Below are 24,525 nucleotides of genomic sequence, written 5' to 3' on the forward strand. Positions count from 1 at the left end.
CTTCTCATTGCATAACCAACCCCCTTACCCAGATCTCTGGCATTTTTACTAGTTTTTGATTCGATAAAACTTTTAGGTTTTTGTTCGCTTTCTAACCATTCCTTTGGATAAATAGAAGTGTGGTGGCGACTCGACTTGTATGATTTACCTTGGATTTAGTCAATATCTCTAATGGTAACGAATACCCTGCTACAACCATGGATTGTGGATGAAGGAACACTAAGAAGTACAATTTCAGATGTCCAGATTTGAAAGAGTTAAGGAAGCTATCATCTTTTGTATTAGATCCCTTGGACTTCAAGCAACGCCATGGGAAGCTTTTGTCTATCTTATATACTAATATGGTTGAAGGACTTCTGAGTGTGTTGATTCAGTTTTATGACCCTCTCTACCATTGCTTCACTTTTCCTGATTATCAGCTTGTGCCTACGTTAGAGGAGTATGCCCATCTCTTCAGAATACCTGTTTCTAGCAAAGTGCCTTTTAGTGGATTGGAAGAGATTCCCAGATCTCATGTTAGAGATGAAGCTCTTCACTTGAAGAAGTATGAGATAGAGGCTCATTGGGTGAAGAAAGGAGGATTGTTTGGATTGACTTCTGAGTTCCTTATCAAGGAAGCTACTGCCTTTGCTTAAGCCGGTAGTGTGGATGCTTTTGAAGCTATCTTTGTGTTGCTCATCTATGGATTAGCCCTGTTCCCTAACATTGACGGTTTTGTTGATGTTAACGCCATTAGAATCTTCTTGATTGGGAATCCTGTGCCTATTTTGTTGGGTGATATGTACTTCTATTTACATCTAAGTAATTCTAAAGGTGGTGGAACTATTGTATGTTGTGTTCCTCTTCTGTACAAGTGGTTTATTTTGCACTTGTCTCAGACGCCTACTTTTGTGGAGACCAAACAATGTCTAAGGTGGTCTCAGAGACTTATGTCTCTCACTAATGATGATATAGTTTAGTATGATTCTTAATTGAGTAGCTTGGAGATTATTGATGGTTGCGGTGAATTCTCTAATGTGCCTCTCATTGGTACACAAGGAGGAATCAACTACAACCCTGTTTTAGCTTGTTGTCAACTTGGGTTCCCCTTGAGAGACAAACCTAATAACACTTTGTTATAAGGTCTTTTCTATCAAGAGGATAAAAATCCCCAACATTTGAAGCAGAAGATTGTGCATGCTTGTCATAATGTGCATATGAAAGGAAGATCCGAGCTTGGTCCGTGCAACTGTGTAGCTTTGGAAGCTTACACTCTTTGGGTGAACAAGAGAGCTTTGGAATTGAAGATGCCTTATACTTGTGAGAGACCTATGTCTATGGTTGTGGTTGAGCCTTTAACTCTCCCTAACCAAGATGTAAAGGAGTTGTAATACGCACTCGCCAAGATGAAGCAAGAGAAAGATATGTGGGAAGAGCGTTTCTATGCTTTGAGCATAAAGCATGAGGAAATGCAGCTTGAGTCTAAGGACAAAGATGCACTTATTGAGCTTCTTGAAGACTCAGGTTTCATATTCCTCTAGTATGCCTCATCCTTCCATTGTTTGGAAGAAGATTGTTGATCAGCTTGTCCTCGAGAAGACTCAGATGAAGACTTCTTTTGAGTCCGAGATCCGACGCATCCGAAGGAAGTACGCGCCTACAACTAGATCTTCTGACATCGTTGTTAGGGATCCTTAGGATGACTAGTCTCCTTTTCTCTTGTATTTTGGTTTCTGAAATTGTACTCAGTGTAATCATTCCAATTATATAAATAAAAGAGATTTTATGGTCAATCAAATTGTGAAATTATTATTATTATGTATTTGCAAATAAAATAGTAAGTTCCTTGAAAATAAAAACAATCAAGCATTGCATTACATGCATCATTTGCATAAGCAGGTTTCTCTTTCGCCATATGTCTTATCAGTTGTTCTTCTGTGCTTCAGCCAAGCTGACTCATTGGTACAATACCCTCGCCAATCATCCAAGAATAATGGAACATCTAGAGCAAGAGAACAGAGAACTGAAGGACGAGATCGCCCGACTGACTTCCATGATGGAGTCAATTTTAGCTGCTCAGAGTCAACCGTCTCCAATGCATGCAACTCCTCCTCCTCAGAGGACGGTCATATCAGAGGTTGTTTCTTCAACCGTGTCTGCCGCTCATTTCGCTCCTACCATGCCTGCCGGATTCCCGTGGGGAATGCCGCTCAACTTTGTACCTGAGGGTTTCACGCCTACTTTTGCTTCCATGTTGGCATCTATCCCGGTCATGTCTGTTCCACCACCCATTGTTCACACCCTGTCCCGTGTTAAGGATACCATATATCATTCCAAGCCGTCTGAGGGTCCGGATGTTTATGAGAAGATGGATGAAATGAAAGACCAATTCCTTGAGCTACGAAAGGAGTTGAACACCTTGAGGGGAAAAGATATTTTCAGTAAGAGTGCTGTGGAACTTTGCTTGGTTCCCAATGTTAAGATCCCGATGAAGTTCAAAGTCCCTGACTTTGAAAAGTATAAGGGGAATACCTGTCCACTAAGTCATCTCATAATGTATGCTAGAAAGATGTCAACGCAAACTGATAATGATCAGTTACTGATTCATTATTTCCAATACAGTCTGACTGGTGCCGCTTTGAGGTGGTACATGGGTTTGGATAGTGCGAGTATCCGCATGTTCAATGATTTGGGTGAAGCATTCATGAAGCAGTACAAATATAATGTGGATATGGCGCCAGATAGGGACCAGTTGAGGTTATTGTCTCAAAAGGATAAAGAAACGTTTAAGGAATACGCTCAACGATGGAGAGAGCTTGCCGCTCAGATTACCCCTCCTTTGGAAGAAAAGGAGATGACCAAGATTTTTCTCAAGAACCTGAGCTCATTTTTCTATGAGCGCATGATTGCCAGTGCCCCCAGTGATTTTACCGAAATGGTAAACATGGGGATGAGACTAGAAAAAGGTGTCTGAGAGGGACGGTTGTCTAAAGAGGAGGTTTCGTCTAGTAAGAAGTAAGGCAATGGTTTTTCCAGAAAGAAAGAAGGTGAGACTAATGCAGTATCAGTTGGGAGGCAGAGGAGGCCTCATGTTAGAAGAAGTCCACAACTCCGTCAACACCATCATCAAGTATCATCTGTTATTCCTGTATTTTCCAATAATCAATCAATGCCATTTCAACAACAACATCAACAACAGCCACCGCAAAGAACAAACAACTACAACAACAACAACAATACCAACAATCATCAACAACAACAAAACTTAGAGAGGAAGAAGGTCTCTTTTGACCCGATTCCTATGACTTATGCTGAATTTTGTCCATCATTGGTTCTCAAGAACCTTCTGCAACCGAGAAATCCTCCACAGATTCCCGAACCACTTCCATGGTGGTACAAGCCAGAGCTTCACTCTGCCTTTCACCAAGGGGCTCCTGGCCATGATATCGAGAACTATTACCCCCTGAAGTACGAAGTCCAGAAGCTGGTCAAAAGTGGGATGGTATTCTTTGAGGACCGTGCACCGAATGTCAAAGCAAACCCACTACCCGCTCATGGTCATCCTTCCATTAACATGGTAGATGGTTGTCCTAGGGAGTTCAAAGTATATGATGTCTGTTTCATTAGAAGGTCCTTGGTGAGGATGCACAAGGATATCTGTTTGGTGAGTGATTGTGAGCATGACCATGATGGTTGTGCAATCTGAAGTGTTAATCCTAGAGGTTGTATGGTTATGAAGAGAGACATCCAGAGGTTGATGGATGAAGGTATGATCCAGATTCTCCAGCCCCGTCACTTGGGTGACAATGTGAATGTTATAGTTCATGTATTCAAGACACCAGAGAGAGTGGTGATTCAATTTAACAGCAGCAACAGTAACAGTGTCAGCAATAGATCAGTATCGTCGTTGGTTATACGGTTAGCGGGTCCAATCCCGTATGCATCCGATAAGGCTGCCCAATACCAGTGCAATACGACTATGTTAGAGAATGGTCAAGAGGTTCCTTTACCTATGACCAGTTCTATTGTGAGTATTGTTGATGTGACGAAAGTGACCCGTAGCGGTCATGTTTTTGGGGCGGTGTTCCCAAAGAATATAGAAGATGTAGCTGTCAGTAAGAATATGGATGTGCCTGTAGGGGATATGGTTAGCGCTCCAAAGTGTCAGTCTGGTGAATCTAGCGGTTTGAAGCCTAATGATGATGATGAGATATCCGGTTAATTAAGAAGAGTGAATTTAATATGGTGGAGTAGTTGCTCCAAACTCCTTCCAAGATTTCAGTGTTGTCTCTGCTTATGAACTCTGAAGCATACAGAGAAGCATTACAAAAGGTATTGGAGCAAGCTTATGTAGAGCATGATGTTACGGTGGACCAGTTTGATCATATTGTAGCTAACATCACTTCCTGCAAAAATTTGAGCTTCTGTGATGAGGAACTTCCTGAGGAAGGTAGAAATCATAATTTAGCATTGCACATTTCAATGAATTGCAAGGAGGACGCTCTGTCGAATGTATTGGTTGATACTGGTTCTTCCTTGAATGTACTTCCCAAATCAACTCTTTATAGACTGACATATCAAGGAGCTCCGATGAGGTATAGTGGGGTGATCGTCAAAGCATTTGATGGTTCTCGCAAGACCGTGATTGGTGAAGTGGATCTCCCTATGAAGATAGGTCCGAGTGATTTCCAAATTACTTTCCAAGTAATGGATATCCACCTGGCCTATAGCTGCTTGTTAGGAAGGCCATGGATACATGAGGTGTAACACCCCGATAAAAATAAGATAATTATTTAAATTAAGTTAATAGTATATTTATTAATTTAATTAAATAATTGGATTATTATTGGAATATTATTGGGATTATTATTATTGGATTATTATTATTATTATTATTATTATTGGAATAAAAGTTGGAATTAGAAAAGGTCCCATTTGGTAAAAAGAGGTTTTCACGTGAAAACAGAGAAACGACTCTAAAGTGGAAAAAGGGCAAAGAGCCAGAGAACAAGGGTTGAAGGAAGGAAAAGCTTGAAGCTCAGAGATTTGCCGGATTAACTCAGGTAAGGGGGGTTTATCATCGTTTACTGGGTATTATGGGATAACATGTAATGGGTAGTGATAAACCATTGATTTGACTCTGATTAGAATGATGTATGCTGAAATTTGTGAAGTATTGGATGAACGAAATTTGAATTATGGTTGAAGGAAAATTCGTAAGGATTAGATGGAATAATGTTAGAATTTGTGAAATTGAATAGGGTATGATTTGTGTTAGATGATATGAACGAATACTGTGAAAATTGGACTGTGGAAGGTTAGATCTGAGAAAATTCGTAGCAGAGAAAACCATAGCAGATCTGGAAATTCTGGTTTCTGGTCATACGCGTATGGCACTAGGCAATACGCGTATGAGATGGTCTGGTACGCGTATGGCACTAGGCAATACGCATATGGATGAGGAAGATGATGTTTTGAACGTGGTTTTGTCTCTGTTGGTACGCGTATGAGGATGTGGTACGCGTAGCATACACGTATGAGGCAGACAATACGCGTATGGGATTGGCTGAGAAATGGGCCATACGCGTATGGGACTATGCAATACGCGTATGGGCAGATTTGTGATTTTTCTGGGCTGTTGTTATGCAGTTTTTGGTTGTTCAGCTGAGTAATGTAATTTGGCTGATGTATGATATAGTAGGGATTATTTCCCGTTGTTTTGAGCAGTATAGGTATTAGTAGAGTGTGCTAATACTGTGATTATTAATTGGCATGACATGATATGATTTTGTGATAATATGCTGATGATGTATGATTGTATGCATAATGCTGTGAATGTATGTATTATGTGGAATGGACTGTTTTATGGCTTAGAGTGTGAGCATATGTCCATTTTGGATTGTTGTTGATGTTGCATGACTAAGTGATTTAGCTTGCATATTGTGGCCTTTATGGCGGTAGCTAATTCCCATGGTGAGGAATTAGTGAGTGAATTATTTTGGATCGTTGTTGATGTTTGCATGCTAGGTGATTAGCGTGCATAGCATAGCCCTTGGGGTGGTAGCTAATTCCCATGGTGAGGAATTAGTGAGTGAGTCACTAGGTCTCAAATGAGTGGGACTAGTGAGCTTGGTAGCCGTATCTGGATTTGATCGGTGAGGTTGAACTATATGTTCACGAATAGTCGGTACCGCATGCATGGAGTCTCATTGCATAATGTATGTATGGCGTATAATATGAATGGATGTATTCCAATATTATACGTGTGTTTTGGTGTTGTTGAGTTGAGTATGATGATGATGATGATTATGAGTTGATATTGCCGTTACTGAATATGTGTTATGATTAGGGTGATGAAATGTGTTAATTTACTTAACATTACATGATACTTTATAATGCTTATTATATTGATTGAGGAACTCACCCTTACAACTATTTTTCAGGTAACGAGCAGTGATTGAGTAGAAGTTAGTACTTGGAGTCTAGTGTAGTTCCTTAGTGGGTCATGCTCTGGTAGATGTAACATCGGGACGGGATGTTTTACCTTATTTTCATTGTTGGTTGTTGAATGATCTTACATGTAATGTGTTACATGGTTTGCATGATTGATAGATCTCTATCCGCTGCGTACTGTGCAATGTTTTATTTTGATAAATAATTGAGTATGACCAGATATTTTGGAACATGGTGTGAAGTGTCAAGTGTGACACCCTTAATTGCATACTTACTCTGATTTATATTTTGTTGATTTAATTAATTATTGGGGTATTTAGAAGGGTGTTACATTAGTGGTATCAGAGCATAGTCGGTCGAGTCGAGTCGTAATTATTCTGTTTCCCTGTACGTGATAGGTGTTGTGTAACCCTATCAGTACTTATTGTTTTAGCTTGTTGGGTTTTCAGAATAGAGATGGCTGGAAGAGGTAGAGACGATGCTGCGATTGCTGAGGCTCTGGGTATGCTAGCTGGAGTACTTGGAGGGAATCCGAATGTTGTGGGAATGGGAGCTGCTCGTCAACTGAGTGAGTTCCAGAAGAACAATCCTCCAATGTTCAAGGGAGCATACGATCCAGAGGGTGCTCAGAAGTGGTTGAAGGAGATCGAGAGGATCTTCCGAGTGACTGAGTGTGCCGATAACCAGAAGGTCAGGTTCGGTACGCATATGCTGTCAGAGGAAGCAGATGATTGGTGGGTTGCTACCCGCACTGAGTTGGAAGCTGCTGGGAATGCTGAGATCACTTGGGCGGTGTTCAGAGAGAGATTCCTGAGGAAGTACTTTCTAGAGGATGTCAGAGGAAAGAAAGAGATAGAGTTCTTGGAATTGAAGCAGGGCAACCGGTCTGTTACTGAGTATGCTGCTAAGTTCACAGAGCTGTCGAAGTATTACACTCCCTATAACGAGGCTACTGGGGAATTTTCAAAGTGTGTGAAGTTTGAGAACGGGTTACGTCCCGAGATTAAACAGGCTATTGGGTATCAGCGGGTTAGAGTGTTTTCTGACCTGGTGGACTGTTGCAGGATTTTTGAACAGGATACCAAGGCCAGAACGGAGAGCTATCAGCAGAGGGTTGATAGGAAAGGCAAGAATCAGAATGATCGTGGGAAACCGTATGCAGCTGGCAAAGGTTTCCAGAGACAAAGTGGGATGAAGAGGCCTAGTGGGGGAGACTCCAGTGCCCCTGCTAAGTGTTACAGATGTGGTCAGGCGGGACATCGTATCCATGAGTGTACCAGTAATGAGAAGAAGTGTTTTAAGTGTGGAAAAGGTGGTCACTTGGCTGCAGAGTGCCGGTTGAAGACTGTGACTTGTTTCAACTGTGGAGAAGTGGGTCATATCAGTCCACAGTGTCCTAAGCCGAAGAGAGAGAACCAGTCGGGAGGCAAGGTTTTTGCTTTATCGGGTTCTGAGACTTCTGCAGATGATCGTTTGATCCGAGGTACGTGTTATATTAATGGCTTTCCTCTTGTAGCTATTATTGACACAGGAGCGACTCATTCCTTTATATCTTTGGATTGTGCTGTGAAACTTGAATTAGAGATATCTGAGATGCATGGTAGTATGGTGATTGATACTCCTGCGAAGGGTTCAGTGACTACTACTTCAGTTTGTTTAAATTGCCCTTTGAGTATTTTTGGTAGAGACTTTGGGATGGACCTCGTGTGTCTTCCACTAGTGCAGATTGATGTTATCCTGGGTATGAACTGGTTGGTGTTTAACCGAGTTTATATCAACTGTTTTGATAAGACTGTGATCTTTCCTGAGATTGAGGAAGGAAAGAGTTTGTTTCTATCGGCAAGGCAAGTGAATGAGGCAGTAGCAGATGGGGCAGAGTTGTTTATGCTGTTAGCGACTTTGGAGGCTAAAGATAAACTGGTGATTTGCGATCTAGCCGTGGTGTGTGATTTTCCTGATGTGTTTCCTGAAGAAGTGAATGAATTACCACCAGAGCGTGAAGTTGAGTTCTCGATTGATTTGGTACCTGGTACTAGGCCGGTATCGATGGCTCCGTACCGTATGTCTGCTGTTGAGTTAACTGAATTGAAAAGTCAGCTGGAAGATCTGTTGGATAAGAAATTTATTCGTCCGAGTGTGTCACCGTGGGGTGCACCAGTGTTATTGGTTAAGAAGAAAGAAGGTACTATGAGGTTGTGTGTGGACTACAGGCAAATGAATAAAGTGACGATCAAGAATCGGTATCCTTTGCCAAGGATTGATGATTTGATGGATCAGTTGGTTGGTGCGAGTGTGTTCAGCAAAATAGATTTGAGATCGGGATATCATCAGATACGTGTGAAAACTGAGGATATTCAGAAGACTGCTTTCAGAACAAGGTATGGACATTATGAGTATTCTGTAATGCCTTTTGGTGTGACTAATGTGCCTGGGTATTTATGGAGTATATGAATAGGATTTTCCATCCGTACCTAGACAAGTTTGTTGTGGTGTTTATTGACGATATTTTGGTGTATTCGAAATCTGAAGAAGAGCATGCTGAACATTTGAGAGTGGTTTTAGGAGTTCTACGAGAAAAGAAGTTATTTGCTAAACTGTCCAAGTGTGAATTTTGGTTAGAAGAGGTTAGTTTTCTTGGTCATGTGATTTCAAGAGGTGGTGTTGCTGTTGATCCTTCTAAGATAGAAGCGGTATCTAAGTGGGAAGCTCCGAAGTCAGTTTCTGAGATAAGGAGTTTTCTTGGACTTGCAGGTTATTATAGGAAGTTCATTGAAGGATTCTCTAAGTTGGCGTTACCGTTGACGATGTTGACTAGGAAGGGGCAAGCGTTTGTTTGGGACTCAAAATGTGAAGAAGGTTTTCAAGAGTTAAAGAGAAGGTTAACTACTGCTCCTATTCTGATATTACCGAGTCCGTCGGAACCATTTGAGGTTTACTGTGATGCTTCATTGTTGGGTTTGGGTGGTGTTTTGATGCAGAATAAGCAGGTTGTAGCTTATGCTTCGAGACAACTGAAGGTTCATGAGAGGAACTATCCGACACACGATTTAGAGTTGGCAGTTGTGGTATTTGTTCTGAAGTTATGGAGGCATTACTTGTACGGGTCAAGATTTGAGGTTTTCAGTGACCATAAAAGTTTAAAGTATTTGTTTGATCAGAAAGAGCTGAATATGAGACAGAGGAGATGGTTAGAGTTTCTGAAGGATTATGACTTTGGTTTGAATTACCATCCGGGTAAAGCAAACGTAGTGGCTGATGCATTGAGTCGAAAATCATTGCATATGTCTATGTTAATGGTTAAGGAATTGGATTTAATTGAGCAGTTTAGAGACTTGAGTTTGGTGTGTGAGAGTACTCACAATAGTGTTAAATTGGGAATGTTGAAGTTAACGAGTGGTATTCTGGATGAGATTAGAGAGGGTCAGAAATCCGATGTGCTTTTGGTTGATAAGTTGACTCTAGTGAATCAAGGTCAAGGTGGTAGAATTCAGAGTTGATGAGAATGGTGTTTTGAAATTTGGTAATCGGGTGTGTATTGCGGATGTTAACTTAAGAAGAGTATTCTTGAGGAAGGAGATCGTAGTGACCTGAGTATTCATCCTATTCAGGGCTACGAAGATGTAGCATGATTTGAAAAAGTTATTTTGGTGGCCGGGAATGAAAAGAGAAATTGCGAGTTTTGTTTATTCTTGTTTGACTTGTCAGAAGTCAAAGATTGAGCATCAGAAGCCGTCTGGGCTAATGCAATCGTTGGTTATTCCAGAGTGGAAGTGGGATAGTATCAGTATGGATTTTGTTTTGTAGTTTACCGAGGGACAATTAAGAATTTTGAAGCGTATTTGGGTGATTGTTGACAGATTGACAAGAGAATCGGCTCATTTCACTTCCGATCAGAATGGATTATTCGTTAGAGAGATTAGCTGAATTGTATATTGAGAAAATTGTAAGTTTGCATGGTATTCCGTCGAGTATTGTTTCGGACAGAGATCCTAGATTTACATCGAAGTTCTGGGAAGGTTTGCAGAGGGCTTTGGGAACTAAGCTGAGGTTGAGTTCTGCATATCATCCGCAGACTGATGGTCAGACTGAGAGGACGATTCAGTCACTGGAGGATCTTTTGAGGGCTTGTGTTTTGGAAAAGGGAGGTGCTTGGGATTGCTATTTACCTTTGATTGAGTTTACCTACAACAATAGTTTTCATTCGAGCATTGGTATGGCACCGTTTGAAGCTTTGTATGGTAGGAGATGTCGGACACCTTTATGTTGGTATGAGTCCGGTGAGAGTGCTGTGGTTGGACCGGAGATTGTTCAACAAACTACGGAAAAGATTAAGATGATTCAGGAGAAGATGAGGATTGCTCAGAGTCGTCAGAAGAGTTATCACGACAAGAGGAGGAAGTCACTTGAGTTTCAAGAGGGAGATCATGTGTTTCTTCGTGTTACTCCGATAATTGGGGTTGGTCGAGCTTTGAAGTCGAAGAAGTTGACACCTCGATTTATTGGTCCTTATCAGATTTTGGAGAGGATAGGAGAGGTAGCCTACCGTATCGCTTTACCGCCGTCACTTGCGAATTTGCATGAGGTTTTTCATGTGTCTCAGTTGAGGAGGTACATTCCTGATCCGTCGCATGTAGTCCAAGTAGATGATGTACAGGTGAGAGATAACCTGACTGTTGAAACATCACCTATGAGGATCGAGGATCGAGAGTTGAAGCAGTTGCGGGGTAAAGAGATTGCTTTGGTAAAGGTAGCTTGGGGAGGACCAGCAGGTGGCAATGTGACTTGGGAACTTGAGAGTCAGATGAAGGAGTCTTATCCGGAGTTATTCACTTGAGGTATGTTTTCGAGGACGAAAACTCTTTTAGTGGGGGAGAGTTGTAACACCCCGATAAAAATAAGATAATTATTTAAATTAAGTTAATAGTATATTTATTAATTTAATTAAATAATTGGATTATTATTGGAATATTATTGGGATTATTATTATTGGATTATTATTATTATTATTATTATTATTGGAATAAAAGTTGGAATTAGAAAAGGTCCCATTTGGTAAAAAGAGGTTTTCACGTGAAAACAGAGAAACGACTCTAAAGTGGAAAAAGGGCAAAGAGCCAGAGAACAAGGGTTGAAGGAAGGAAAAGCTTGAAGCTCAGAGATTTGCCGGATTAACTCAGGTAAGGGGGTTTATCATCGTTTAATGGGTATTATGGGATAACATGTAATGGGTAGTGATAAACCATTGATTTGACTCTGATTAGAATGATGTATGCTGAAATTTGTGAAGTATTGGATGAACGAAATTTGAATTATGGTTGAAGGAAAATTCGTAAGGATTAGATGGAATAATGTTAGAATTTGTGAAATTGAATAGGGTATGATTTGTGTTAGATGATATGAACGAATACTGTGAAAAATTGGACTGTGGAAGGTTAGATCTGAGAAAATTCGTAGCAGAGAAAACCATAGCAGATCTGGAAATTCTGGTTTCTGGTCATACGCGTATGGCACTAGGCAATACGCGTATGAGATGGTCTGGTACGCGTATGGCACTAGGCAATACGCGTATGGATGAGGAAGATGATGTTTTGAACGTGGTTTTGTCTCTGTTGGTACGCGTATGAGGATGTGGTACGCGTAGCATACACGTATGAGGCAGACAATACGCGTATGGGATTGGCTGAGAAATGGGCCATACGCGTATGGGACTATGCAATACGCGTATGGGCAGATTTGTGATTTTTCTGGGCTGTTGTTATGCAGTTTTTGGTTGTTCAGCTGAGTAATGTAATTTAGCTGATGTATGATATAGTAGGGATCATTTCCCGTTGTTTTGAGCAGTATAGGTATTAGTAGAGTGTGCTAATACTGTGATTATTAATTGGCATGACATGATATGATTTTGTGATAATATGCTGATGATGTATGATTGTATGCATAATGCTGTGAATGTATGTATTATGTGGAATGGACTGTTTTATGGCTTAGAGTGTGAGCATATGTCCATTTTGGATTGTTGTTGATGTTGCATGACTAAGTGATTTAGCTTGCATATTGTGGCCTTTATGGTGGTAGCTAATTCCCATGGTGAGGAATTAGTGAGTGAATTATTTTGGATTGTTGTTGATGTTTGCATGCTAGGTGATTAGCGTGCATAGCATAGCCCTTGGGGTGGTAGCTAATTCCCATGGTGAGGAATTCGTGAGTGAGTCACTAGGTCTCAAATGAGTGGGACTAGTGAGCTTGGTAGCCGTATCTGGATTTGATCGGTGAGGTTGAACTATATGTTCACGAATAGTCGGTACCGCATGCATGGAGTCTCATTGCATAATGTATGTATGGCGTATAATATGAATGGATGTATTCCAATATTATACGTGTGTTTTGTGGTTGTGTTGAGTTGAGTATGATGATGATGATGATTATGAGTTGATATTGCCGTTACTGAATATGTGTTATGATTAGGGTGATGAAATGTGTTAATTTACTTAACATTACATGATATTTTATAATGCTTATTATATTGATTGAGGAACTCACCCTTACAACTATTTTTCAGGTAACGAGCAGTGATTGAGTAGAAGCTAGTACTTGGAGTCTAGTGTAGTTCCTTAGTGGGTCATGCTCTGGTAGATGTAACATCGGGACGGGATGTTTTACCTTATTTTCATTGTTGGTTGTTGAATGATCTTACATGTAATGTGTTACATGGTTTGCATGATTGATAGATCTCTATTCGCTGCGTACTGTGCAATGTTTTATTTTGATAAATAATTGAGTATGACCAGATATTTTGGAACATGGTGTGAAGTGTCAAGTGTGACACCCTTAATTGCATACTTACTCTGATTTATATTTTGTTGATTTAATTAATTATTGGGGTATTTAGAAGGGTGTTACATGAGGCAGGAGCCGTTACGTCAACTTTGCACCAGAAATTGAAGTTTGTCAAGAATGGAAAGTTTGTTATTGTCGGTGGGGAGAAGGCTTTGTTGGTGAGCCACCTGTCATCTTTCTCTTATGTAGAAGTTGAGGATGAGGTTGGAACTCCATTCTAAGCTCTATCTATTGCTAAAGAAAATAGAGTAGGAACACCCATGTCCTCCTTTAAAGACGCTAAGAAGATTGTTGAAGACGGTATTTCTGATCAGTGGGGCCGGATGGTAGAGGTCACAAAGAACCAGAGCAAAGTCGATTTGGGATTCCAACAAGGTTCATCTGAGATTAGAGATGAATATGTGAAACCCAGTTTCCATAGCGGAGGGTGCATTCATGGTAATGAACAACACTTAGCTGCCGTGATCGAGGGTGATGAAGATGAAGAGTGCACCAATTTTGTGACACGTGGAAAAGCTTGCAACAATTGGAATGTTGTCGATGTTCATGTTATTATGCATCGTTATAAGTAATTGCTTTTATTGTTTTTGAAAGTCCTTCTCCTATGCCTAAGGGAGAGGTGAACATTGTTAGGCATTCTCAAATTTGATCATTAATAAAATTCAATTCTATTCATCCACACCTATGATGTTTTATTTTTACTTTTTTGCTTTTTCTAAAAAAATGGTAATCACAAAAAACATAATTAAAATATAATTGTCCATCTGCATAATATTTGGTCACAAATCACTTCTCTAAAATCAAAATATCAAATTATTATGCAGGTTGGCTTCTAAACCCATTGAATACAATGATCCTACTCCTTCGCCAACTTTTAAATTCCCTGTGTTTGAGGCCGAGGAAGGAAGTGATGAAGAAGTATATGATGAATTGTATCGTCTACTTGAGCACGAGGAAAAATCCATTCAGTCGTTCGAAGAAAAAATTGAGTTAGTCAACTTGGGTTTCGAGGATGATGTGAAGGAAGTCAAGGTTGGGTCTTAACTGTATCCAGAGGTTAAGAAAGGGTTGATTGATCTTCTTCGAGAGTATTCAGATGTGTTTGCCTGGTCCTATCAAGACATTCTCGGGTTGGATTCTGAGATTGTGGAGCATAGATTGCCGTTGAAGCTAGAATTCTCGCCAGTCAAACAGAAGTTGAGGAAGACTCATCCTGATATGGAAGTGAAGATCAAAGAAGAAGTGCAGAAGCAAATTGATGCTGGTTTCCTTATTACTGCTGAGTATCCGCAGTGGATGGCCAATATTGTGCCTGTTCGAAGAAGTATGGAAAAGTCCGTATGTGTGTTGATTATAGAGATTTGAACAAAACCAGTCCGAAAGATGATTTCCCTCTGCCACACATTGATATGTTGGTAGACAATACAACTAAATTCAAAGTCTTTTCATTTATGGACGGATTTTCTAGATATAATCAGATCAAGATGGCACCCGAGGATATGGAGAAGATCACATTCATTACACCCTAGGGAATATTCTGTTATAGAGTGATGCCTTTCGGTTTAAAGAATGCTGGTGCAACTTACCAAAGAGCAATGACTACTCTTTTTCATGATATGATTCATAAAGAGATATAAGTCTATGTTGATGATATGATTGCTATATCCATTGATGAAGAAGGACATGTTGAGCATTTGTTGAAGCTATTCCAGTATTTGAGGAAGTATAAACTCCGCTTGAATCCCAATAAGTGTACTTTTGGTGTTCGTTCTGGTAAGTTTTTGGGTTTTATTGTCAGCGAGAAGGGTATTGAGGTTGATCTTGCCAAGGTCAAAGAAATACAAGAGATGCCTGTTCCCAAAACTGATAAGCAAGTAAGAGGTTTTGTCGGACGCTTGAATTATATCTCAAGATTCATTTCACATAGGACTATCACATGTGCGCCTATATTCAAGCTTCTTCGGAAAGATCAATCTTATGATTGGACCAAAGACTGCCAGAAATATTTTGATAGTATCAAAGAGTATCTGCTTGAACCTCCGATTCTGTCTCCGCCTGTGGAAGGAAGACCGTTGATCATGTATTTGACTGTGCTTGAAGAGAGTATGGGTTGTGTCCTTGTGCAGCAAGATGAGACTGGAAAGAAAGAATATGCTATTTACTACCTCAGTAAGAAGTTCACCGGTTGTGAGACTCAGTATTCTATGCTTGAGAAGACTTGTTGCGCATTGGCTTGGGCTGCTAAGCGTCTGCGCCAATATATGTTGAATCATACCACTTGGTTGATATCCAAAATGGATCCAATCAAGTATATTTTTGAGAAGCCTGCTTTAATTGGGAGGATTTCCCGTTGGCAGATGTTGTTATAAGAGTATGATATTGAATATCGATCTCAGAAAGCAATCAAAGGTAGTATCTTGGCTGACCATTTGGCTCACCAACCAATTGAAGATTACCAGTCAGTGCAATATTATTTTCTTGATGAAGAGATCTTGAACTTAAAGATGAAAGATTGTGATGAACCATTGCTTGAAGAAGGGCCAGAACCTGGTTCCCATTAGGGCATGCTATTTGATGGAGCTGTTAATCAATATGGTAATGGCATTGGGGCTGTAATCATTACTCCTCAAGGCACGCATTTTCCATTTACAAATAGATTGACTTTCAAGTGTACAGATAATATGGCTGAGTATGAAGCTTGCATTATGGGGCTAGAAGAGGCCATTGATCTCAGAATCAAATATTTGGACGTCTATGGAGATTCAACTTTGGTTATGAATCAGATCAAAGGTGAATGGGAGACGAATCAACCCAGTTTGATACCATACAAAGATTATGCGAGGAGGATTTCAACTTTATTTACAAAGGTTGAGTTTCATCATATCCCTCAAGATGAAAACCGGATGGCAGATGCTCTTGCAACGTTAGCTTCAATAATTATGGTGAAGTATTGGAACGAGGTTCTCAATCTAACTGTGATGCGTATTGATAAGCCAGCTCATGTGTTTTCTCTTGAAGAGTTCAAAGACGAGAAGCCGTGGTATTTTGATATCAAATGTTTCCTTCAAAGTCAGATTTACCCGCCTGGGGCATCTTTGAAAGATAAGAAGACATTGAGAAGATTAGCCAGAAATTTCTACCTGAACAGTGATGTATTGTACAAGAAAAACTTCGATATGGTTTTGCTCAAATGTGTGGATAGACACGAAGCAGACTTATTGATGGGTGAAGTCCATGAAGGTTCCTTTGGTACTCATTCCTATGGACATATTATGGAAAATAAGATGTTGCGAGTGTAAGACCCCAATTTTGGGCCCTAAGATCCCTCATGGCCCATATCATTCATATCATGGCCTCAAGGATCATTGCATGCCTTTGTCCCCCCTAGTGGGTAGATTGCCTTGTAGGTTTGTTTCTTGATCACCAAGCATACTTTGCATTTGTATATCTTTGCCTTTCATATGTTTATCATTCAAAAAAGTACAAAAATATTGTCTGTTTAACCTTGTTGATTGCAGATGAAGCAATTAGGTCAAAGACAGTCAACAGTCAGTCAAAGCAATGGATGGTGGCCATTCTTGCAGAATTTGGGCACCATGATCAATAATCAAGAGTTCATACACCTGGGGACATCATTTGAAGTCAAGTTCTCAAGGAATTAGGGTTTGGAATTCATCAGAAGTGGTCCAATCAGTCCAAAACCCTAGAAAAGTCAAACTTGGTCAACTGTTGATTTAATCAGAGATTTGATGGATAGAATTGATCTGAAGGAGTTCATTCATGCTTATATAAGCCTCATCTATCATGCCAAACCTCATCATGGAAGAAAATCAAGTCAAATCAGAAATTTTCCAGAAATAGAAAGTGGACCTGTAATTTCAACTGCCAAAAATGGAAACTTCTTGATCTTAAATTTACATCATGATACAAGCTTCAAATGAATTTTTGCCCAACATGAAAGTTGAAGATCTTGTCCTCCCATTTTCAAAAAGTCCAAGAACTCTCAAATCCCATGTGTGGTTGTCAAGATATGATCAAATCATTTTCACCAATTTTTGAACTTCAAAGAGCCATAACTCACAAACCATAAGGCCAAATTTGGTGGGGTTTTTTCCTACAAACCACATTTTTCATCCTCTTTCCAAAAATATAAATTTCATGGCCTAAAACCTTGCCAATCAAAATGGCATTTTTGGACCTTTTTCATTTAAATTCAAAGTTTGACCAAACTTTGACTTTTTGAGTTTTTGACTTTTTCTTGATTTGGTCAATTGGGAAATGTTCCATATCACATTTGTGATTTGTTCCAAGCCATAAACCATCATCATACCACCTTTATACCACCATTTGGGATCAAAAGGCAAATTTGGCAAAATGTGCAAAAGGTGTGAAAAGAGTAAAACCAGTACAGCATGCTGCAGCAAACCACAAACAGCAATTAGAATGTGGTCTGTACAGCCTGTAGCAGGCCCATCTGAGTAGACAAACACCTCCCATTTTCCACTTTGTGCATAATTAGCAATTGTGCAAATAGCTCCATGTAAGCAAGGCAAAGTTAGCAATTAAGGAGCAGACCACAAAGCAGCATTCTGCAGCAGGCCATTAGCAGCCTTTCAGGCCCAACTCGACCAGCCATGTACCTCCATTCTTCACCTATGCATAGTTAGCAATTTTGGCAAATGGAGCTCATTAAGCTAATCCAGCTTATCATTCCTTAAACCAATCTAAAACAGACCATATAAAGTCTCTTTTCTGACATTGGCCAACCCTAGAAGCTGCAGCCACAGACCAAATACACATCACCTTCACATTTGGCATTTTTGCATTTTGGAATTTTTTCTGCACTAACACTAAAAACCCTTGAACAATCTTCATTGTTCCTTCATTTGGACACGATTTGGGAGCATTTTTGGACTTCATTTCCCAACTGAAACCACATTATCAAGCTCTGTTTTCTTCAAGTCATTTCAATGGCAGTTCGCAAGTTACTCATTTCCAAGCAAGTTTGAGCTGAAGCACCTTCATCATCCATCATCTAGAGCTGGAATCTTTGACTGTTTGAACAAATACCATCAAATAATCACTGTTCCATCGAGTTCTTCCAAAACAAGTAAGTAATTCGACTTCCTCCTTTTACCATGCCATGATGTGCTTTGGATAGTTTGTTTGATGCTGATTCAAATGAATGTTGGCTTGATTGAAATGGTTATGTCATGGCCAAGAAATCTGGATTTCATGTTGTGTGTCCAAACTTATTTCTGTTCGATTCACCTTGCTTGCTTTGGTTCCTTAAAATCTGATGCTATATTATTGTTCCTTGATGATTGATGATGCTGTTGGTATGATTGATTATGGATTCTAGACATCTTGAAATTTCAATCTGCATATTAGTGATGAAGGCATGCTGCTGTTATGATGAATTTGTCCAAATTTCGCATGTGTGTGTTGGTTATTTTTGCTGACATAAACTTTGCTGCTATTTCGAATCTCATGATTATGCTTGGTTGTTGTTGGTTAATGATGTTTTGATGTTGGTGTTTTTGAGTTAGTGCTCATTTTGACTGATAATGCTATACTTTGGTTCTTAGTCAAATTTTGTTCTGATAACATGAACCTTGCTGCTGTTTGTTTAAACCTAGCTCTATTCAGAAAATCTCATGCATATGCCCTGCTGATGGAAAACTTCAAACCTGCTTGCTAAATTCATGCTGTTGTATGCTGTTGTCTGTTTTGTTTGGATGTTAATACACACATGATACTATTGCTGACAAAACTTTGCAACCAATTTTGAAACTCCTTGGAAACCTTACTTGCTGTTGCTTATGATAAGTACATAATGCTGAAAACCATGCTAGTTAAACTCTGCTGCTGTATTGGTATTGGCATGATCACTTGTACTGCTATGCTGTATGTTGTGGACTGTTTGCTGTGAGAACCTTGCTGCTGCTTCTAATGCCTTAAGCTGCCATGAAAAACCATATGAATTGTGAACATTGCTGTTGTTTGTTTGCTTGTTGGTTCATGTACCGTTAATATCAATGGAACTTGGTGTCGATAAGGTGAAAACCTAAATCCACCAAAATGGATGATTGATATTAGGGGTACATAGAGCTTTCCCACGACCTTTGTTTGGCGTGCTTGCTTGATCCTTGAGTGTGCTTGTTGCATTCATGCATTCACGCATTCATCCGCATGCATGTCATCAAGAAAAAAGAAAATTTCAAGGAACTCAAAGGAGTTTATTTGCAAAAAATTTCAAAAACATGAAAAAACCGGAAATTTTTTTTCACCTGATATATCTGATGAGGTATTCTCATGTATAATCAAAATGCTAAATATTTCAAAGTTTGCAAATAAAACCCTCGGGTTCCTTTGATATAAAAACAAGCATATGCATAAACACTTCATGCATCATTTGCATAAACAGGTGTTTTGTTCCGGTCTCCCGTCCTGTGGTCTGACCCTGCGATCTTCATTTATTTTGAAGACGCACTTTGCCGGTATTATACCAGAGCCGACTCTGCCAGATTGATGGATCATCCTGAGCTAGAGAATTGTGAACTCCGAGGAGGATATTTTGCAAGCCTTAGTGCTTTTGATGGATTTATTCCTGTTGATGGATTTATTCTTGTTGATGGATTTATTCCGGTTGATGGATTTACTCCTGGTTAACCAATCCCGGGCTGGCATTGGCTACTGTTCTGGGGCACTTAATGAGCAAGGTTTGTTTACGAGTGGAGGATTCATCCATGCCGATCAACCTGAAGAGGCTGCTGCCATCATTAAAGAAGAAGACGCAGAAGAGCTGAACAATTTCATCATTCCTGGTGGTGTCTGCCACAATTGGGTCGCTGTGGATGTTCCTACGGTCATTCATAAATCAGCATGATTTGTTCACTTTTGTTTAAAACCCTTCTCCCATGCCAAAAGGAGAAGTGATGACATTGTTGGCAAAGCATTTAATACAATGATGTTTTCATTCAATTAATGCATTGTTTAACATTTGTTTTTCCTTTGTTTTCACTTTTTGCTTTTGCATGAAATCAGTGATCACAAAAAACCCTGAAAAACAAAAACAGCTTTTTCATCTACATAACTGATTTGCTTGTTTAAAATTCAAAGCTTTTCATTATCCAGAATCATTATGCAGGGATTTCTAAACCCATTGAACATAATGATCCAACGCCATCTCCCAATCTTGAAGTCCTTGTATCTGAGGCAGAGGAAGATGATGTTGAAGGGGATTCCTGACGAGATTACCCGCCTTCTTGAACACCCAAAGAAGCTCATTCAGCTGTATCACGAGAATCAGCAAAACAGTCAAACTGGGGCATTTAAAAAAAAAAAAAAAAAAAAAAAAAAAAAAAAAAAAAAAAAAAGAAAAAGAGGAAAAAAAAAATAAAAAAATCAAAAACCAGGAAAATTTTTTCAAAATTTTTCCAAGGGAAAAAGAAAAATTATACCCTCAAGTCCCTAGTTGACTGATGCTGAATGGATTCAGAGTCGTTACGACCAGTTGAATTTGATCGAAGAGAAGCGATTAACTGCCATGTGCCATGGTCAGTTATATCAGCAGAGAATGAAGAAAGCATTCGACAAGAAGGTCAAGCCTCGCGTGTTCCGAGAAGGTGACCTTGTGCTCAAGAAAGTTTTGTCTTTCGCGCCCGATTCCAGGGGCAAGTGGACTCCAAACTACGAGGGTCCATATGTTGTTAAGAGAGCCTTTTCAGGCGGTGCTTTGATGCTTACAACAATGGATGGGGAGGATTTCACTCGTCCTGTGAATTCAGATGCAGTTAAGAGATACTTTGCCTAGAAAGAAAAAAGTATATGCAAATGAAAAAGAGAATAAAAAAAACAGAATTGCTCGCTAAGTTGAAAACCCGAAAGGGCGGCTTAGGCAAAAATGAGCGTCTCGATGGAGAACCCGCAAGGGTAATCCAGGCAAAAATTAGAGACTTGAAAAAAAAGATATATATTTGCATCCCGCTAGATTGAGTACCTCACCCTGGGGCAATCTAGGCAAAAATTAGGGATTTGGCAAGTAACTGCATCCTGACAAGACTTTCTGGTTCATCAGTCGTCATTTCGTCAGAAGATTCTCGATTCGTCGTCAACTGAAGCTTCGGATACATCGAGATTCAAATTGGTAGAGAAAGGATCATTATGTTCAATGTAGCCCTCTTCCAATATATATCACTGATTTCAAATTTGTACAGATCTATGGAGTCTTGCCATTTGCAGACTACTATTCTATCAAATCAATTTGAGCTTTTTATCCAATTTATTTGCACTCTTATTTGTTTCAATTCAACGAATGTTTTGCATGTTTTAAATTGATAAAATGTCATTGTTTAAACAAATCAATTTTTTCCAAATTTTGTTTTATACAAAGTGAACATTCACAAGATTGAAAGGATACTCAAGAATATCTCAGTGCTCTCCCGAGGGTGGCATGATTCCCAACAGGTAAGACATTGGTTCATATTCCTGGTTTGGTGGTATCTTCTTTCTTCAGACCTTTGTTGAGGTTGTTCCTCAGACAGAGTTATTGTTGGGGTTGTTCCCCAGTACAGTCGCAAGTGATTTGTTGTTGAAGACTTTGTTTTCTCCAGCAGCAGTTTTCCCAGCATGGGTTTTTCCTTATGAAGTTTCGGCGGTTGATGGTTTGTCACCTTGGTGCCCCGTTACTTTCTCCAGTGGGTCGCATACCCAGACTTTATTTGTCTCCTCAGCACAGTCATGAGTATAGCCATTGATTGATACTCCCCTCGGAGTCGCGAGTAGAGTTGTCATTAATATCCCCACCAGGGTTGCAAGTGGAGTTGTTACCTCTTTTCCCCATGCAGTGTGCCAGCAGGATTTGTCTGTTTCCTCAGCACGATCGCTTTCTTTTTGAAGATTCGGTAAGTCAGTGGTTTGATACCCGGTACTTTACCCTCTCCCCGGCGAAGTCGTCTGCGGATTTGTTGCTATCTCTCCATCAGAGTTATTCTCTTCAGCAGAGCAGGATTTATTTTCCTACTCAGTGGTTGATTTGGGTTGATATCCCAGTATTTCAATCATCTGTTCCTCAGCTTAGCCTGCAGAATGTTTGTTGTGGCATGTTTGCCTGTTGAATACTCCTTCAGTCCCCGATATGGTCGGATGATGGCTCTTGCCTCCAATGAACGGATTAATTTCCTGACTATTTGTGATCCTCAGTAGAGTGGCTTGTATTGCAAAATCTACTTGTTGTGATCAGTTTGCTGTGTATTCTCCCCAAGTGGAGTGGTTCGTTGCGGAATCTACTTGTTTGATCTGTCCTCCCTCAGTGGTTTGTTCCCAAGAGAGTAGCCGACAGTTTTCCCCAGTAGAGTTGCTTACGCAGTTAGATTCTACCTGGATGATATCGTTCTCCCTCAGTGGGTTGTCCCCCAGCGGAGTTATGTGGATTTGCTTCTACAGCAGTTCGTGCTTATGCACCCCTTTTTGTTTCTCAGTTGACACTGGGATCCCCTGCAGATATACTTTGGGATTTCTCTTGTTCCCCTACAGATTTGTCTTGGTGGCTGTCTTGCCCGTTGTGACTTTCTGTACCCTGGATTGGTTATTTCCTGATATCTCTGATTCTCTGCTTCTCCAGCGGTACCTGCAGATCTTTGCTTTACAGCACGTAGATCTCCGCAGATTGGCTCTCCAGTTGGTTTATTTCCCTGGAAGTATAATACCGGACGTTTTGTTCCTGAACTTGTTTGTGTTAGAATTGTCTGTTTTGTCAGCATTCATCAAACATCAATCACGCATATTCGTGCATATTCATGAAACATTCAGATATCCATGTTGCATTTCTTGCCATATATCTTTTGTTTGTCGTGTCTCTTGCTATGGTGATATGGATCTCTTTACAGATCTCCCCAAGCAGATGTCGGGTGTTATAAAATTTCTCCATATAGAGTCAGCCCCATAAGCAGAAAATGTTGTCTTTCCTTCTGCAGTTCCCCACTGAGATATATCCTCGTGGATGACGGTTTCTTCCGTTTCCTCCCAACACATATATTGGGATGGATTTTCCTATTTGAGTTATATCCTCATTAGGGCGTGTTTTGATTCAGTCCGTCTTTTCGGATCATTCCCGAATCGACTATTTGTCAAATATCTTGTGCTTCCCAGTGGGTTGTTCCCCAGCGGAATGTTTTTTGGGCCTCTGCCTACAAACCAGCAGTTGTAAGTCCTATCTTTCCTGGCTTCTTTAACAGAATTTGTGGTTATACACCTTTTATTCTCCAGCCAGAGTTTTGGTTTTCTACCTCATACCCGGTAGTCGTAAATCCTATTTTCCTGCTCTTCAGCAGTTTGTGGTTTTTTTATAACCCTATTTTGGTTTCCCGTGCGGATTTGTGATTTGTTCTATCCCCATGCGGAGTTTTTGGTCTTCTACCCCGTATTCGGTAGATGTAAACCCTAATTTTTGTGGTTGTCTTCATCCAATATTTGATGATGATTTTCCTTTGCTTGTATAAGTTGCTCAGATCAGCACTTATACCCTCAGCAAGTCTTTTGTGGATAATTGCCGTATGCTAGCAATTTTATCCCCAGTGGGTCTTTTCACCGTATGCTAGTGATTTGTTCCCCGGATCATTGATTCTTTATCAATGCATCCCCAGCTATTTCTTCTTTGGATAATTGCCGGATGCTTGCAATTTATCCTCAGCAGTTCGCCTTTCATTTACCCTTTTGTTGGTAATGACTGTTGCTCCCTTTTGATTGGTTGTCATTATATACCTAATTTGGTATCCCGATGCCTTTCTGTTCGGTCGATTTATCCTTTGTTAACCCAGTAACCGGTTGTGGATAATCTTCCATGCGAGTATATTATTCACGGTCTGCCGGTAATGAATAATATATCTCATGCACTCTTCAGTCGAAGCCTTTTGTGTTTCCCCAGTCGAGTAAGATTCGTTATTTCCCTTTGTGGAGTCGAATATTCTTGTTGTTGGATAATTGCCGGATGCTTGCAATTTATCCTTTGAGTTGTCTTTCGTTTACCCGTATGCTTGGTATCGATTGTCTCTCTTTTTGGTTAGTCACCTATTATATACCCAGTAACCGGTATCTCTGGTGTCTTTCCTTTCGAGTGTATTATTCACGGTCTGCCGGTAATGAATAATATATCTCATGCGCTCTTTAGTTGGAATCCTTTGTTGATTTTCCCCAACTGAGCAAGATTCGTATTCTTTGTAGAATCGAATAGCCATCCTTTAACCAGTTTGTGTT

The sequence above is a fragment of the Lathyrus oleraceus genome, chromosome 2 (assembly GCF_024323335.1).
Source record: "Lathyrus oleraceus cultivar Zhongwan6 chromosome 2, CAAS_Psat_ZW6_1.0, whole genome shotgun sequence".
NCBI lineage: Eukaryota > Viridiplantae > Streptophyta > Magnoliopsida > Fabales > Fabaceae > Lathyrus > Lathyrus oleraceus.